This window comes from Schistocerca cancellata, chromosome 2 (assembly GCF_023864275.1).
Source record: "Schistocerca cancellata isolate TAMUIC-IGC-003103 chromosome 2, iqSchCanc2.1, whole genome shotgun sequence".
Taxonomy (NCBI): Eukaryota; Metazoa; Arthropoda; class Insecta; order Orthoptera; family Acrididae; genus Schistocerca; species Schistocerca cancellata.
In genome coordinates this window covers 552,587,969-552,603,969 of record NC_064627.1, presented here as the reverse complement: position 1 = coordinate 552,603,969, position 16,001 = coordinate 552,587,969, and positions in this window count along the sequence as shown.

Here is a 16,001-nt window from a genome sequence, read left to right as displayed (position 1 = left end):
TTCAGAGTGGAAGGCAAATAAGGAAATAAAAGAGGGATTCAAGAGTAGAATTAAAATTCAAGGTGGAAGCTGGTGAGATTCACTGATGACATTGCTGTCTTCATTGAAAGTGAAGAAGAATTACAAATTGGAAAATTGTGGTAAGTTCCTATGGAACCAAATTGCAATAGTCATCGGTCACTACGCTTACACACTACGTAATCTGACTCAAACTGACTTAGGCTGATGACAACACATATACCCATGCCCGCGGGATGACTCGAACCTCCGACGGCGGTAGCCGCGCGAACCGTGGCAAGGCGCCCAGAAGAAGAATTACAGGATCTGCTGAATAGAATGAACAGTCTAATGAGTAGTAGATGTTGTGAGAACAAAAATGTCTTACAGCCATCATTCACTGTTAACACTGATTTAAGGTGATTTTAATTTGAGTCACTGCACTGAAAGGTGCTTCAATGCTCAGATCATGTAGTACATATTCGTTGCCATCACTTACATTAAAATCTAGCATTATCACCCTCCTCTTCTCGGATTTGGTGTCGCGTATCATAACTTTATTCATTTTCAGTGGTATCTTTGGTGACTGCATGAGCGGTAAAATTACGCATTCACTCAACATAGCCGTTAGTAACCTGGAATAAAGCTATAAAAGTGGCTAGTACATGGCGATAAGGGAATTAATCTCTTGGATCAGGCATACAAACAGCACGATATCACACACGCTGCAAATAAATATTTGGCAGAATGTCATCCTGAAAACGGAAATCTAGCTGATAAAACCATACAAATACGTGCGAGAAGGGACACTGGTATAGGACAACATTGAATTTGCAGTTGATAGAGCAATGTGTAGCAATCTTAAACTGGGTGCTAGGATAAGTTTCCAATAATGTATGAGCACCACTTGTCACCCACGTAAGAAGAAGGAAACTGAAGGGTGTTTAAGTAACTGCATCCAGTCATTAGTGTCAGTGACTAGAAGTATCCTGAAACAGAAAGGGATAAGAAGGAGAAGGACTGGTTAAAGCACCTTGGGATCTATCATTATTATTATCTCATTCCTAATTTCCACACTTTTGGGGCTCTCAGTTATTGGTTCATTAGCTGGAGGAGCATAGGCCATTGCCCCAATAGTGAAAAATGCAGGTTTATGACGCAGAAAGTTGTAATAACATTACGCAAAAAATTCCACATACCACAGTTTCGTAGAGTGTTAACGCAGAATATGGCACTGAGGAGTATGTGGAAATTTGAAGAATGCAGGATTGTAAATTTACATGCCGGAGTTGGACCTGGAACCACTTGGCTGACGTGTGTAAAAGAAAAAAGAAAAAAAACCAAGGATGTCTACTACTTTGATTCATTGAGAGACTTACAGTCCGCAGAAGAATTGTGCCATTACGTTACCAACAGTAATATCTTTCATAATTATCGACATCACAAAAACTTTGATATCGATATGGGCATTTATACTTCATACTCCTCCTGTAAGCTGTATAAACACAAGCACAATGCATATCTATGCATCAGTTGAGGTTTGGGAGTGGTGATGTATGCCCTGACTTTAAAAGAGAGGTTGACAGTTATACATGTGAAACACTTTCCACCAGTTGATTTAAGTGCTGTAAAAAGGAGTAGTGCATAAGTAAGGCTGGAAACATACAACAGCATTCCTAATACCATCAAGGCAAATAATGAACTGAATGTAGGAAATGGTACAGTTGTAGTATTATCCCCCGGCTCATATGATATTGATGATTTAAATGCATTTATAAAACAATATCTAAATGGGTTTGAGTTATGTATAAACGATGATAGTTTATACCATATGCTGCACAATCTTCATTCATGTCATTTAGCGTTTGAAGCAGCGTCTCTGGATTTTCTGCGAGGATCGCCATGTCATCTGCAAATCTTATACATAAATTTTCCGCCCACCTATCCTGAGGCCTCTTATCCCATCGAAACAGATTTCCAGTACTTCCTCCAGACAGATGTTAAATAGGATGGGCGAGAGACAACAGCCCTGCCTACCACCTCTCCCAATCGTGCTGTCTTGAGAGATCCCATTACATATTCGTACCCGAGCTTTCTGATTCAGGTACAGATTTGCGATCAAGCTCCTCTCCTTCCACTTTACTCCCTTCTTTTTCAAGATATCGAACAGCTTATCCTACTGCACTCTATCAAAGGCATTTTCGAGGACAATCAAGACAACACACACTTCTTTGCCCTTTTCTATGTATCTTTCACCGATGGTTCTCAGAAGTCCAATGCTAAATGACCTGACTGAAGCCTGTGCAGCACATGGTATGAATATTAACAAAAAGAAAATCAAAAGTATGTTCATAGGCCTAAAGTAAAGAACAGTGAAAATTAAGTTGGTGTCAGAAATCATAGAACATGTAAGAGCATTCAAATGTATGGGAAGTTGGATTAACGAAGATATAGATTGCCAACAAGATATCAAAGTGAGAATGGTTCTGGCGAAAGAGGCATTTCAAAAGCAGAGAAGACTCCTAACTAGTTGTTTAAACAAGGAATTAAGGAAGCGACTGGTTAAGTGCTTAGTATTGAGCATGCCCTTCTATGGAGCAGAAACGTGGGCTTTGAGAAAGCAGGTTGAGAAGAGAATTGAAGCTTGTGAAATGTGGATATGGTGTAGAATGGAGAAGATCAGCTGGACTGATAAAGTCGGGAATGAAAAAGTACTGAGGAGAGTTGGAGAAGAACGGAGGGCGCTGCTGACGTTGAAGAACTGGAAACTAAACTGGATAGGCCACAGTGTAAGGAGAGATTGCTTTCTAGTAGAGAAAATTGAAGGTTTAGTTCCGAGAAAGAGAGGGAAGGGCAGAAGAAGGTTCGTGATGCTGGATGATGTCAGCAGGTCACAAGGAGGGTACCAACGAATGAAGAGGAACGCAGAAGACAGAGAAGCATGGAGGGCTGTGCAGTCAAAACCCGCGGCAAGTCAGACCACCCGATGATGATAACAGTTTAAAATGGAAAAAATACCAGAACAGACAATAGACTTTCGATAAAAACATTCAATAAGACCACAACTAGGTCTCTCAAGTAGCCAGGTTTTGCAGAATAATAGTGATGAACTTGACAGGTCCACTCAATCTGTCGATGTACTATGATGTACTACCAGTTATCACAATCAACACGGACTGTAATACTGGAATGAGTACACATCTTAAGGATAAACTGATTCATACAGTCTGCAAGTTCTTCCCTACAAACGGCCCAAGATAAAATATCGTTGAAATGTCTGACAACAGCATATACCTTGCGGGTGGCTGTTCAGACCCTAGACCAAAATGCACATCTATTCGACTTTCAGTGTGAAGAAATCTTCATACATCTACAACTGAAATAGGAGCAGTAAACTTTTAAGGTACAAAAACCATTCATGCAACATAACAACCAGAGTCCAATATGATGAGTGGATGATACGTCAGAAAAACTTCTCCCACAAACCTTTCATTTCAGCGATGTGTTGTAATAATGAGATTAGAATTCAATCCAGCATCAGTATAGTTTAATAATTCCAAGCACCAGCTTACTCTATTTTTTAAGAAAATTTCTGAAAAAGATGGAGAGCCTACAGCGACTTAGCAACTTACACATAATGCTTTAGTCTTTCTGTTACAACAAATAAGATATGAACTAAAAGATGTTTAATCTGACCACACAAGAAATGTCAGCATCGCATCGATCCTTCATACATAAGTTTCAGCATCACTGAATTACCTACAACATGTAGAATGGTTCATAAACAGATCCACAGTTGACCGAAAGCATTTTATCACATGTATACCACTCAAGATGTTAGTGGGATACTTCAGGAAAATAGGATGTATTAACATGAACGCAAAGGAACAACTAATTCTCGCACGAAATTCAATGATAAAAACTCCTACATACAGGGACAGCAAGGTGATCAGGAAGAGAATAAAACTGTATATGACAAAATAGTATGGAAAATGATTTATACACTAAGTAATCAAAAGTATCCGGACATCTTTTTCATATTAGGTGCATTGTGCTGACACCTACTGCTAGGTACCCCATTTTAGCGACCTCAGTAGACATCGTGAGAGAGCAGAATGGGACGCTCCGAGGAACTCACAGACTTCGAACGTGGTCAGGTGACTGGGTGTCACTTACGTCATACGTCTGTACGCGATATTTCCACACTCCTAAACATCCCTTGAACCGCTGTTTCCGATGTGATAGTGAAGTGGAAACGTGATGGGTCACGTTCAGTACAAAAGCGTACAGGCCGACTTCGGCTGTTGTCTGACAGAGACCGCCGACGATTGAAGAAGGTCGTAATGTGTAACAGGCAGATATCTATCCAGACCATCACACAGGAATTCCAAACTGCATCAGGATCCACTGCAAGTAATATGACTGTTAGAAGGAAGGTGAGAAAACTTGAATTTCATGGTCGAGCGCCTGTTCATAAGCCACACTTCACGCCGGTAAATGCCAAACGACGCCTCGCTTGGTGTAAGGAGAGTACACATTGCACCACCGAACAGTGGAAAAACGGTGAGTAGAGTGATGAATAACGGTACACATTGTGGCGATCCGATGGTAGAGTGTGGGCATGGCGAATGCCCGATGAACGCCATCTGCCAGTGTGTGTATTGCCAAAAGTAAATTTCGGAGTGTGATCGTGTTTCTCATAGAGGGGGCTTGCACTCCTTGTGGTTTTGCATGGCACTATCACATCACAGGCCTACATTGATGTTTTAAGTACCTTCATGCTTCCCACTGTTGGAGAGCAATTCGGAGATGGCGATTGCATCTTTCAACACGATCGAGCACCTGTTCATAATGCACTACTTGTGGCGGAGTGGTTCACGACGATAACAGCCCGCCCGCATCTCGTGGTCGTGCGGTAGCGTTCTCGCTTCCCACGCCCGGGTTCCCGGGTTCGATTCCCGGCGGGGTCAGGGATTTTCTCTGCCTCGTGATGGCTGGGTGTTGTGTGCTGTCCTTAGGTTAGTTAGGTTTAAGTAGTTCTAAGTTCTAGGGGACTTATGACCACAGCAGTTGAGTCCCATAGTGCTCAGAGCCATTTGAACCATTTGATAACAGCCCTGTAATGGTGTGGCCTGCACAGAACCCTGACCTGAATCCTACAGAATACCTTTGGCATGTCTGGAACGGCGACTTTGTGCCAGGCCTCACAGACCGACATCGATACCTCTCCACAGTGCGGTATTGTGTGAAGAATGGGCTACCATTTCGCAAGAAACCTTCCATCAGCTGATTGACCCAATGCCTGCGAGAGTGGAAGCTGTCATCAAGGCTAAGGGTGGGCCAACAGCATATTGAATTCCAGCATTAGCGATGGAGGGCGCCACGAATTTGTAAGTCATTTTCAGTCAGGTTCCGGATACGTTCGATCACATAGTGTATTTCTGCAAGCGATGAGGGGAAATCAAAATTTTTAAAGGCAGTGAATCCTGTTATTCAACTGCTATTGATTTTCCATAGGAACTGTTTGAATATCCCATGTTACCGATCACAAACAGATAAACATCGCCCATTAAAACAGCTGTTCAACTACACACATTAGAAAAAGGTTCTCAGAGCTCCTGAAAATTGACGTTGACTGTGGATATTGTATTACAGACACAGCCCCTTTGACTGTTCGGAGATCTCACTAAACCCGGCGAAAGATGTGAACAACCATACATGAACAGGCCAAACACACGGAGGGGGTCCGACACCCGATCAGTTCCAGCCATTCCACCAGGAAAGAGGTACACAGCTCGTGTTGTGTCTTTAGTTCAACCATGCCTAGACGGTCAATACCGCGGTTCGATAGCGTCCGCGTTGTTACTTTGAGCCAGGAAGGGCTCTCAACAAGGGAAGTGTGCAGGCGTCCAGTGAACCAAAGCGATGTTGAAAGGACATGGATGAAATACAAAGAGACAGTACTGTTGATGATATGGATATGCCTCGCTCAGGCCGCCCAAGAGCTACTACTGCAGTGGATGACCGCTACCTACGGATTATGTCTCTGAGGAACCTTGACAGCAAATCCACCATGCTAAATAATTTTCGTGCAGCCACTGGACGTCGTATTATGACTCAAACCGTGCGCAACTTCATTCTCGACGTTCATGGCGAGGTCCATCTTTGACGACAGTTTGCAACGCGGTACATATTGACCCAGCAACATGCCAATGGACAGCTAAGGTTTGGCAACACGTTCTATTCACCGATGAGTATCGCATATGCCTCCAATCAGACTATCATAGGAGACGTGTTTGGAGGCAACCCAGCCGACTTAACGCCTTAGACACACTATCCAGCGAGTGCAGATAGGTGGAGGTTCCCTGCTGTTTTGGGGGTGGCATTATGTGGGGCCGACGTACGCCGCTGGTGCTCATGGAAGGTACCGTAACGGCTGTACGATACGTGAATGCCATTCTCCGACCGTTAGTGCAACCTTATCGGCAGCATGTTGGCGAGGCATTCGTCTTCATGGACAACAATTGTCGCCCCCATCGTGCACATCTTGTGAATGACTTCCTTCAAGATAACGACACCGCTCGACTAGAGTGGCCAGCATGTTCTCCAGACATGAAGCCTGTCGAACATGTGTAGGATTGATTGAAAAGGGCTGTTTATGGACGACGTGGCCCACCAACCACTCTGAAGAATTTACTCCGAGTCGCCGTTGAGGAGTGAGATAATCTGAACCAACAGTGCCTTGATGAACTCGTGGTTAGCATGCCACAACGAAACGGGCACTTGGTATTAGAGGCACCGATGTGTACAGCAGTGTGGACCACCACCTCTGAAGGTCTCGTTGTATGGTAGTACAGCACACAATGTGTGGTTTTCATGAGCGATAAAAAGAGCGGAAATGATGTTTACGTTGACCTCTATTCCATTTTTCTGTACAGGCTCCGGAACTCTTGGAACCGAGGTGATGCAAAACTTTTTTTGATGTTGTAGAAGCACCTCAATTAAATATTATAGTTCTGCAAATCGAGAAGACAGGGAGCCCCTGAAATGTGATTCAACTGAATTCAGCAACAAGTAACAACTACTGAAGTTTACCATAATTTATTAATTTAGCTTTCTACCCATGTGATACTTTACACCTAGGCTGGGGTAATGACATCTGCAGACTACTGTTTGACATGTTTGGGAGGTTTGGTTCTTCTTGCAGTGTGGGTGTTTAGAGAAGATGACTTCGGATACATGCTCTGCCTACAGAAATTTAAAGAATTCGTACCCATTATGATGATGGATTGCTGAAGTCAAAACGAAATTGTGAATTGAGGGATGATACATGTTCGCATAGAATCTTAATCTTCGGAAAATTTTCCCAAGGACACTCCAACACACACATTAATGCTGCACAACTATGTGATTAATTATTCACCACTCATAGGGAATATGTAATGAGTTGTATAATATTTGCTATATCACATTAAAGCATTTCACAATGACACCTAAAAGGGCAATCTTCATTATCTTGTACAACGAATTTGGATCAATATTACTTTAGGATATTGCTTTTATTGCATTCACAAATGTTGGACGTGTTCTTACAGTGTTCTCCACAAATGTTGCATTACTGAAAGCATACAGAGATATAAAAAAGTACATTATGGGTATGGCATCATTACTATGGAATACTCTGGATGAATCTGGGTTAGGGTATGAATATATGCTGACATCACTTCGCAAAATCATACAGATACAATCATGTGCATGAAAGGTGGCAAAAAAGCTTCATGGAAACATGATACTAGCAATTTTGCTTCAATTGTTAACCCAGAATCATATGGGTACCCATCAGTCCAGTGGCTTTAGAAGAAGTATGAAGAAGAAAATAGTGAGTCAAACGTTTTATGTGTGCTTCACATAGTGTAAATTTATTTTTAAGTTTGGTAACAAATAAATAAGTTTTTAAAATACATTAGCGTTATAGAAATGTGGTCAACCATCACCCTCTGTCTTTACCAGTAGGCTTGAAAAGGCTCCTCTATATGTGAGTGTAAGGTTTTATCAAGGTTATATAGTACAAACATATTCACAGTATGTATACATTTTTATTTTTTTTCGTGAAAATTCCATCTGCATATATTGTCTAGAGCAGACATCTTTTGCAGGAAACAGTATTTTACTCATGCTTCCTATACATTTATGGAACCAGCAATGATCAAGTATCACCTGCTCCAATGGACCAATACGTGCGGCACAATATGCAAAATCTCGTACAATTGTTTGTGAAATGAGTTACACTGTATCTGCAAACTGTACAGTTTTCATAGAAACAGGAGTGATTTCAACTCATACATCTATTACTCTTTCTGTGCTGAGAAGGTCCAACTTACAGTATATACATATCCATGATTGGGCTGAGGAAAGAAGGTATGTTTTTTGTAAGTAAGAACAGCAGTGAATACATGATAACAAACTAGTTTTTGGTTGTGTGTATGTGTGTGCATAGTAAATTGTTTTGTACATCATGTTTAATTGAAAATAAATGCATCCACTTATTTTCTATCATCCAAATGATTTGTGTGAGTATGATTCCATTCTCACAAATAACCCACTTATCGATTTTCAGCTGCAATACCGTTTGTATCTCATGACTTCATGATTATTAAGTTGATGCATTGTATGCCGAGGAGAAGAGGCTTTCCAAGTAGATGATAACTATGAGTATCAATGAGGCCCACAAATTCCTCAATCTGCTACCCATTTGCAAATACATTGTTGTTTGCAGGCATTACGCCATGAGCATTATCAGCCACATATCCATACACGTACTATATTACTTCATAGAGATTGCAACTCTTTGCTCAGTAAATGAATCCATATAAAGTAGCTTTGGGTCTGCAAAATCTGTCTTTGCAAACTGATAACGAAACTCCTACATGTCGTGATTGGGTAGATTCTACCGAAACTACAGCCACCTCCAGAGTGATGAATGATTTGTGAAAGTGTGTAGCCTGTTTAATATTTGACCTGGTGATGTAAGTTTTCTAATGCCCATCCCACTTATTTGTTATGTGCATTTCATGGTGGTTTTTAACATTTTCCAACGTTTTCCCAAAATCTGTAAAAATCTTTCTCAAAAACCACACATCACAAAAGCGCTCTCAGTGGTGATAATGTCAATGAATTTCTTCAGGCAATGTCTGATTGAATTTAACAGTGAGGAGGATTCCAATCAATCCATCTTCAAACTGTAACTTTGCTGGTAGTTTCTGTGGTGTCACCGCCAGACACCACACTTGCTAGGTGGTAGCCTTTAAATCGGCCGCGGTCCGGTAGTATACGTCGGACCCGCGTGTCGCCACTGTCAGTGATTGCAGACCGAGTGCCGCCACACGGCAGGTCTAGAGACACTTCCTAGCACTCGCCCCAGTTGTACAGCCGACTTTGTTAGCGATGGTTCACTGACAAATTACGCTCTCATTTGCCGAGACGATAGTTAGCATAGCCTTCAGCTACGTCATTTGCTACGACCCAGCAAGGTGCCTTTATAATTTGCTGTTTATCTTGTGATGCATGTACCGTCAGACCGATGTTCACCAATTATGAATTAAAGTATTTCAGTAGTTACTTACGTTCTTTGCAACTATATATTCCCTTAACTGTTCCAGACCTCACGCCAGTCTGCGTGAGGTTAAACGCGTGCCTTTCGGCTTCCTCTCATAGTGGCTTGGCTGTCTTGCCAAGTCACAACAGTTTCTATGATGGATTACGTATCTCCTTTTATCCCGCAGTGCCGTAACCAGGTTTTAAGGGAACCATTTCAAGAAGATCAGCTTCTGGAGGTAGCAGTAGATTGCTGTGCATATGATGCAAATTATATATAGGATACGTCATGCCCACCTCCATGGCGTAGACTATCATACATCAGAATCCGCCACCACATCTCAGAAATCCCCTAACCTGACAATTTCGTCATGAAATAGCCACCGAAACCCTTCATTTGGCTAAGATGGAGTGGCACGTCTGTATAAATTGTTCACATTAAGTTACAGGATGTAACTGAAATCATCGGATGTTTTGTTGATGTCTTTTTGGTGTGATAATAGACTAATATTGACAAATGTCCCTATGGATCCCACTCTCAAAAAACGACATGTCTACATCGGTTAGGAGTTTGACATTGACATCTGTGTCTTGAAAACCTCATCTCATGAAAGCCCTGGAGTAATGTAGTAGAATGCAGGATTCACCATGTATTATTCGATGAATACATTATCGACTTTTTCGAAAATATCTGCAAGTAAGCGTACATCTGTGTCCATATAAAGTTTTGCATACCGCCCCTATAGCAGAGATATTAAACTCTTGCCAAACAGTCACTGAATAGCAATATTCTGCATTTGTTATGGCATTGTCTGTAAGATTATTGTAAAATGTAGTTATGTTGGGCAGTGTGGTTTCATTGAGTTCCTTCACCGAATCCAGATATTAGTACGGAAAGACCTCTTTCTTGATCACGGCCTGAAGCTTAAAATCATTGGGATATGCAGCTCGAGTGAAGTGCATGTCCTCTTGACATAATTTCAGCGAGTTTCGGTATTGATGCGGGTGTAGCGAGTCCAAGAAGCACAGCGTAATGGCCTTGGTGATATGCTTGGAAAATTAAACATATTCAGGTAGCACACTAAGCCAGTCATGACTCAAGTCAAAATCACCCAAGTACTCAACAAGAAAATGAGCTTCTTATGCGATCAAATCGTGGAAAAAAAAACTGATATGTGTCATGACAGTTGATCGTTCAGGTTAAAAGCTTTGTGTGCTGCACTTACAAACTTGTCAGTTAGATGCAGTGATACCTAAGCAGGAGTTTAAGCTTCTTTATCAAATGGCAACCTGCAAACATAGCAGTTAACTATTTTCTCATACGGTGATATATTTTCCTCGAATTTGGTCTTGGTAATGTTTGTGCGATAACCCAAATGAGCTTCATTTGCGAGGTGTACAAGCTTAGAGAGTATTTATCTCTCAGGGCTTTCCACGACGTGTAATCCAAAATGATTAGCACTTGAGTCATATGAACCATCTTATGTGCTAAGGGTGCAGGTGTTAGGCATAAGTGCAACACATGTGTACCGGAGCAGTATAAATTTTAAAGCAGATTCAGTTGGAGCCCTGCAGTACTAACAAGATGCCAGGGCTATGCTACACGATGACATGAGTGGCCGCCGCCAGCTGCTGCAGTGGGTTCAAGACTGGTTTGGGCAGCTGTCTCTTGCACTGTCCAACCTGTGGGACTTGGTGTCACAGCACAGCAAACCTGCCATCTGCACCACCTTGGTGCCACAGCACAGCAAACCTGCCATCTGCACCTCCTCCCTTCAGACTCCTGTCTGGAGGTCATGTCATTTGCACAACCGTCTTGCCTTCTCGCTGCAGAAGACGCAGACCATATCTGGGTCACCTAGTTGCAGGCGTGTGACAGGAGGAGACTGACACAGCAAGGAGAAGAAGTGTACTGCTGATACGATTGCCTTGGCCTACTGCTAGCCTGCCAGCTTGATGTGCGGCTTGACATCAGTATTGCAGGGTACCGGCACGAGTACCATCCCATTGGGCAGAGGGCAACTGTCTATTGCTAGCATGCCTGCCTCACCTTGATGATGAGGAAATGTGTAAATGAAAAGTAAAAAAGTGTTTTCTCTCGAGCAACAGTCTATCACTGGGCTCCACCGGCCTGCTGCTCAACCCCCTGCCCGCAGCCAGCTGCCCCGTCCGAGTGATACCAGAGTGTCCCAAGCTATACAGTAGTGTCAGGAATGCTGACGTCGCCGCCAGTATACAGCGGAGGGTGTGCCGCCTTCCAACCTCCCCCTCTCCCCCCATCGCACCCTGCAGTGTGATGTACAAGCTGCAGCCTACAGTATCTTCATTGTGGGATGAGTGAAACTGTTGTATCCGTTTTGTGACAGACATGGGGTCAATAATTAAGGGTCATCGTAACTGCAAAATTACTTTCGTGATGCCAGAATAACTGATGGATGTCTTCTAAATTAGGGATCGTTGTAAGGATCAGTAGTTAGAACCTGTGCAAAGGGCACAATGTAATTCCCTTGGGCATTCTCTTCCTTGCCTTATTCCAAATCTGTGGCATTTGTCTTTTTTACATGTGTCGTTATATGGCCAAACAATAATGGAAGCCGAGACAATGCATGGAGTCCAGATGGCTCAGGGTTATACGTAAGATTTAAGCATGGTCGCGTTGTCGATTAAGGACTGCTCTGTTGTTGTTACTGTTGAATTGACAAAATAAGAGTAAGGTTATTGCAATGGTGGAATCAGACGCTTAAGGTGTCACCAGTCTGGAAGCAGTGTAATCGTTAGTTAATGAAGTGGAATGTTAGGAGCAGAAAATACACTTGATGATAATGATCTGACGAGGTCATTGAGCCGTGTTGCGGCTCGATTTGGTTAAGGCACCTATCAGACTGGGGCACGTATGTTTTCCCTGTTCTCCCCGATCACCGATCACCGCGTGAACACGGGTAGGAGGGGGGGGGGGGGCTTGGCAGTAAGTGTGTACGTAACGTCGCAGTGTCTGCACAGAGAAAGAGTCGGCTGCTTTCCGTTTAGGACATCGAGGTGGCAGCTGGTGGATAGAAACATACACAGCTGGACAGCAACGCGTGGCAAGCAGAGCTACTTCCTTCAAGTGGGACGAACTACTGCTAGGACGATTAAGTGGAAGTTCTCGGACCAAATCACTCCTCAGTATACTGTGACTGCTCATCTATGGTCACTCCCAAGAGGGTGCTTTGGTCTAATACATGTTGGATTTGTGCTACCGTAACGGAAACTGATGAGCATTTGTTCTGGGAAAACCTCGTGACTGTGTTCAGACTCGTCTGTTCTTGTAATGGCCCTGGCCATGCTCTGATATTTATTTCCTCCGTGATAGTCTGCGCCGGCCGCGGTGGCCGTGCGGTTCTGGCGCTGCAGTCCGGAACCGCGGGACTGCTACGGTCGCAGGTTCGAATCCTGCTTCGGGCATGGGTGTGTGTGATGTCGTTAGGTTAGTTAGGTTTAAGTAGTTCTAAGTTCTAGGGGACTTATGACCTAAGATGTTGAGTCCCATAGTGCTCAGAGCCATTTGAACCATTTTGATAGTCTGCTTCTCCAGTGAAATAGTGTATGCACTTTAAGGGTGGCAAAGAATTAGTGATTATTTTTATTTGAATGTTTCATAGAATACCTCCAGCTGCGAGCCTCTGAATTCCTGCTGTACTTCAGGTATCTTTTATTTTCATTTGAACAGTACACAGGTAAAATTTTGTATCTTTTGCTTTCGCAATTTAGCAGTATCCGTTGTGAGTTGTGACTACCATTCTGGTAAAATTTTTTACCTTGCAGTAATCCGAGCGTTGCTTGATACCTTGCCTGTATTACACTGTCTCGTATTAACGGTTGGACGAGAGGGTAAGGTGCAAGCAGCATGGCACCATTTGACTGCTTTGTACAGAAGTCAGTTCCTTCACCAATTTGGGTTATGTGTTTGTTACTATTAAATTTTCTCACTGTGTAACTGATATAAGAGGTCTTGTTGAGTATATCAGAAGCTTGTGCAAAAATGTTTTTAATCAACTGGAAATAATTCTTCCAGAGTCGTAGGTTTTATTTGGTTAGTTAAGCTTTGTGTAAATTAATGGTGAATATTGAAAGATTCATGAAAGTCCATTTGTGTTAAAATGCGCTCGATTCTCTTAGCTCTATCGTTTCTTTTAGCTGAAACCTTTTATTTCAAATTAAGGTAAAAGCAGTAATAACTGAGCTTAGTACATTGGTCCAGTGCTTTAATTATTGTTAGTAAAGAGTTGATTTCATACAAATTATTTTACCACATTATAGTGACAACGGCAAAACTCAAAGTTTTCATTCCTTCTCCCTGAACTTCAATTCCTTCTCGTTTTCTTATTCCCTTTTCTGGTTGCTAAGTGTGCAAACTGAATAATATATGCGGTATGCTAGAACATGTCTCACTTCATTGCCAGGTACAGCTTCACTTTCATGTCGTTTGACACATATAACATCAGTCCGGCTTCCGTACAAGTTGTAAATAATCTTACGCTCCTTTTATTTTACCCCTACTATCTTAAGAATTTGAAATAGTTATTCCAGTCAAATTCATCAAAAACTTTCTCTGATTCTGCAAATACTATAAACGTAGGCTGGCCTCTGGCCTTTGGTTAACATATATTCTAAGATACGCCATAGGGGCAGTGTAGATACACGTGCTTCTACATTAAATTAGGACTCACACTGATTTTTCCTGATGTCGTCATCTACCAGTTTTTCCATTGTGCTGTAAATAATTTATGTCACTATTTTGCAACCATGGCTTGCGAAATTGATATCTCAGTAATATTTACATCTGTCGCAGCTGCTTTGTTTGTAAATGAAACTATTACTTTTTTCACGAAGTGTGGAGATATTTCCTGTGTCTGTGTATTTCAATAGCTTTGTTGTGGCTGAGTGTCCCAAGGATAACACTGAGAGGTTGCCGTCTATTCTAGAGTTCTCGTTTTGACTTAGGTCTTTCAGTGCTCTATCAAATTCTATACAATTTATTATATAATTTGGCTTTGTGTCTACCTCGGCTATGATACTGCATGCACTAGCTTTTCACTTAAACTTACTTGAATTCAAATTTTATTATTCATTATTAGGTCTACTCCTGCATTACCTCTGTTTGATTTTGTATCTCTGTGCTCACTTGATCAGAAATCCTCATTCTCCCACGACAAAACTTCACTAATTCCCACTATATTTAACATCAAACAATGCATTTCCCTTTTTAAATTTTCTACGCCAGCTGCCCAATCAACGGATCTGACACCCACTAAGTGGCCCAGAGGATGCGTTTTGTTTTTCCGGATGACACTATCCTCCTGAGTAGTTCCTACCTGGCCATTAGAACGGGGCAGTATTTGACCTGTAGAATATCTTACTGAAGAGGATGCGCTTATCATTTAGCCATACGGTAAATGTATGAGCCATAGTTTCCCGTTGCTTCCCGCTGTTTGCAGTACCAAAACAGGAAGGCCTGTTTGCAGTAGTAGCATAGGAATGCCGTGGTAGTTAACATTACAGAACTAGATAAGTCAGTCATCCAGACTATTGCCCACGCAACTACTGCAAAGTCTGCTGCCCCTCTTCAGGCACCATATGTTTGTCTGGCCTTTAAGCAGGTACCCAATCGTGGTAGTTGCACCTACAGTATGGCTATCTCTATCATTGAGGCATGCAAGCCAACCCACTTCGTCCAGGTCCAAAGAGTTACATAGTTCATAAAATAACATTGCATCCTCTGTTCTTCTTTACATAGCTGATGGCCATTCCAAACAGTGCTCTTTTAATGTAGGCCTTCCCACTTGCCCAAGTACCTTTCATTATGATAAATTAATGCTTCTAATAGAGGGAAGGATGTTTTTAATCTATAAACAACCAAAACTGCAAAAATATTTCAAACTTAAGTCTTACCTTCCAGTCTGATGTTGGCATCTGATGATCAATCATGAATGATATTCAAGTGAATATAATTTTTGAGTTGCAAATCTAATATTCAGTCAGTCTTATTATTAGATATCGTCATTATCATGCTCTATTCATTGGTGGAAGTTACTTATGTGTTCCATACATCATTTGAATGATTCTTTCATCGAAATGATGTGGAACAAATCAGTTTGTGGGATATGTATATGGTACATGATTAATATTAATATTATTGAACACAATATTTTTTAGTCCTACTCATACACACTCAAAAGTTTGTTTCATTATTTTTTAATTTATTACAGGCAACAAGTATTTAAATAGAAATTCGTCTATGGAATAGAAGGATCTGTTCAGAAGAACTCATTCTTGGCTAGTTGTCAGACATTTAATGTTGTTGACAAATGATCCAAAATTTTTGTTGCTATGTATTGAACTCCTTTCTGAATCGTTGTCAGTTCTAATAA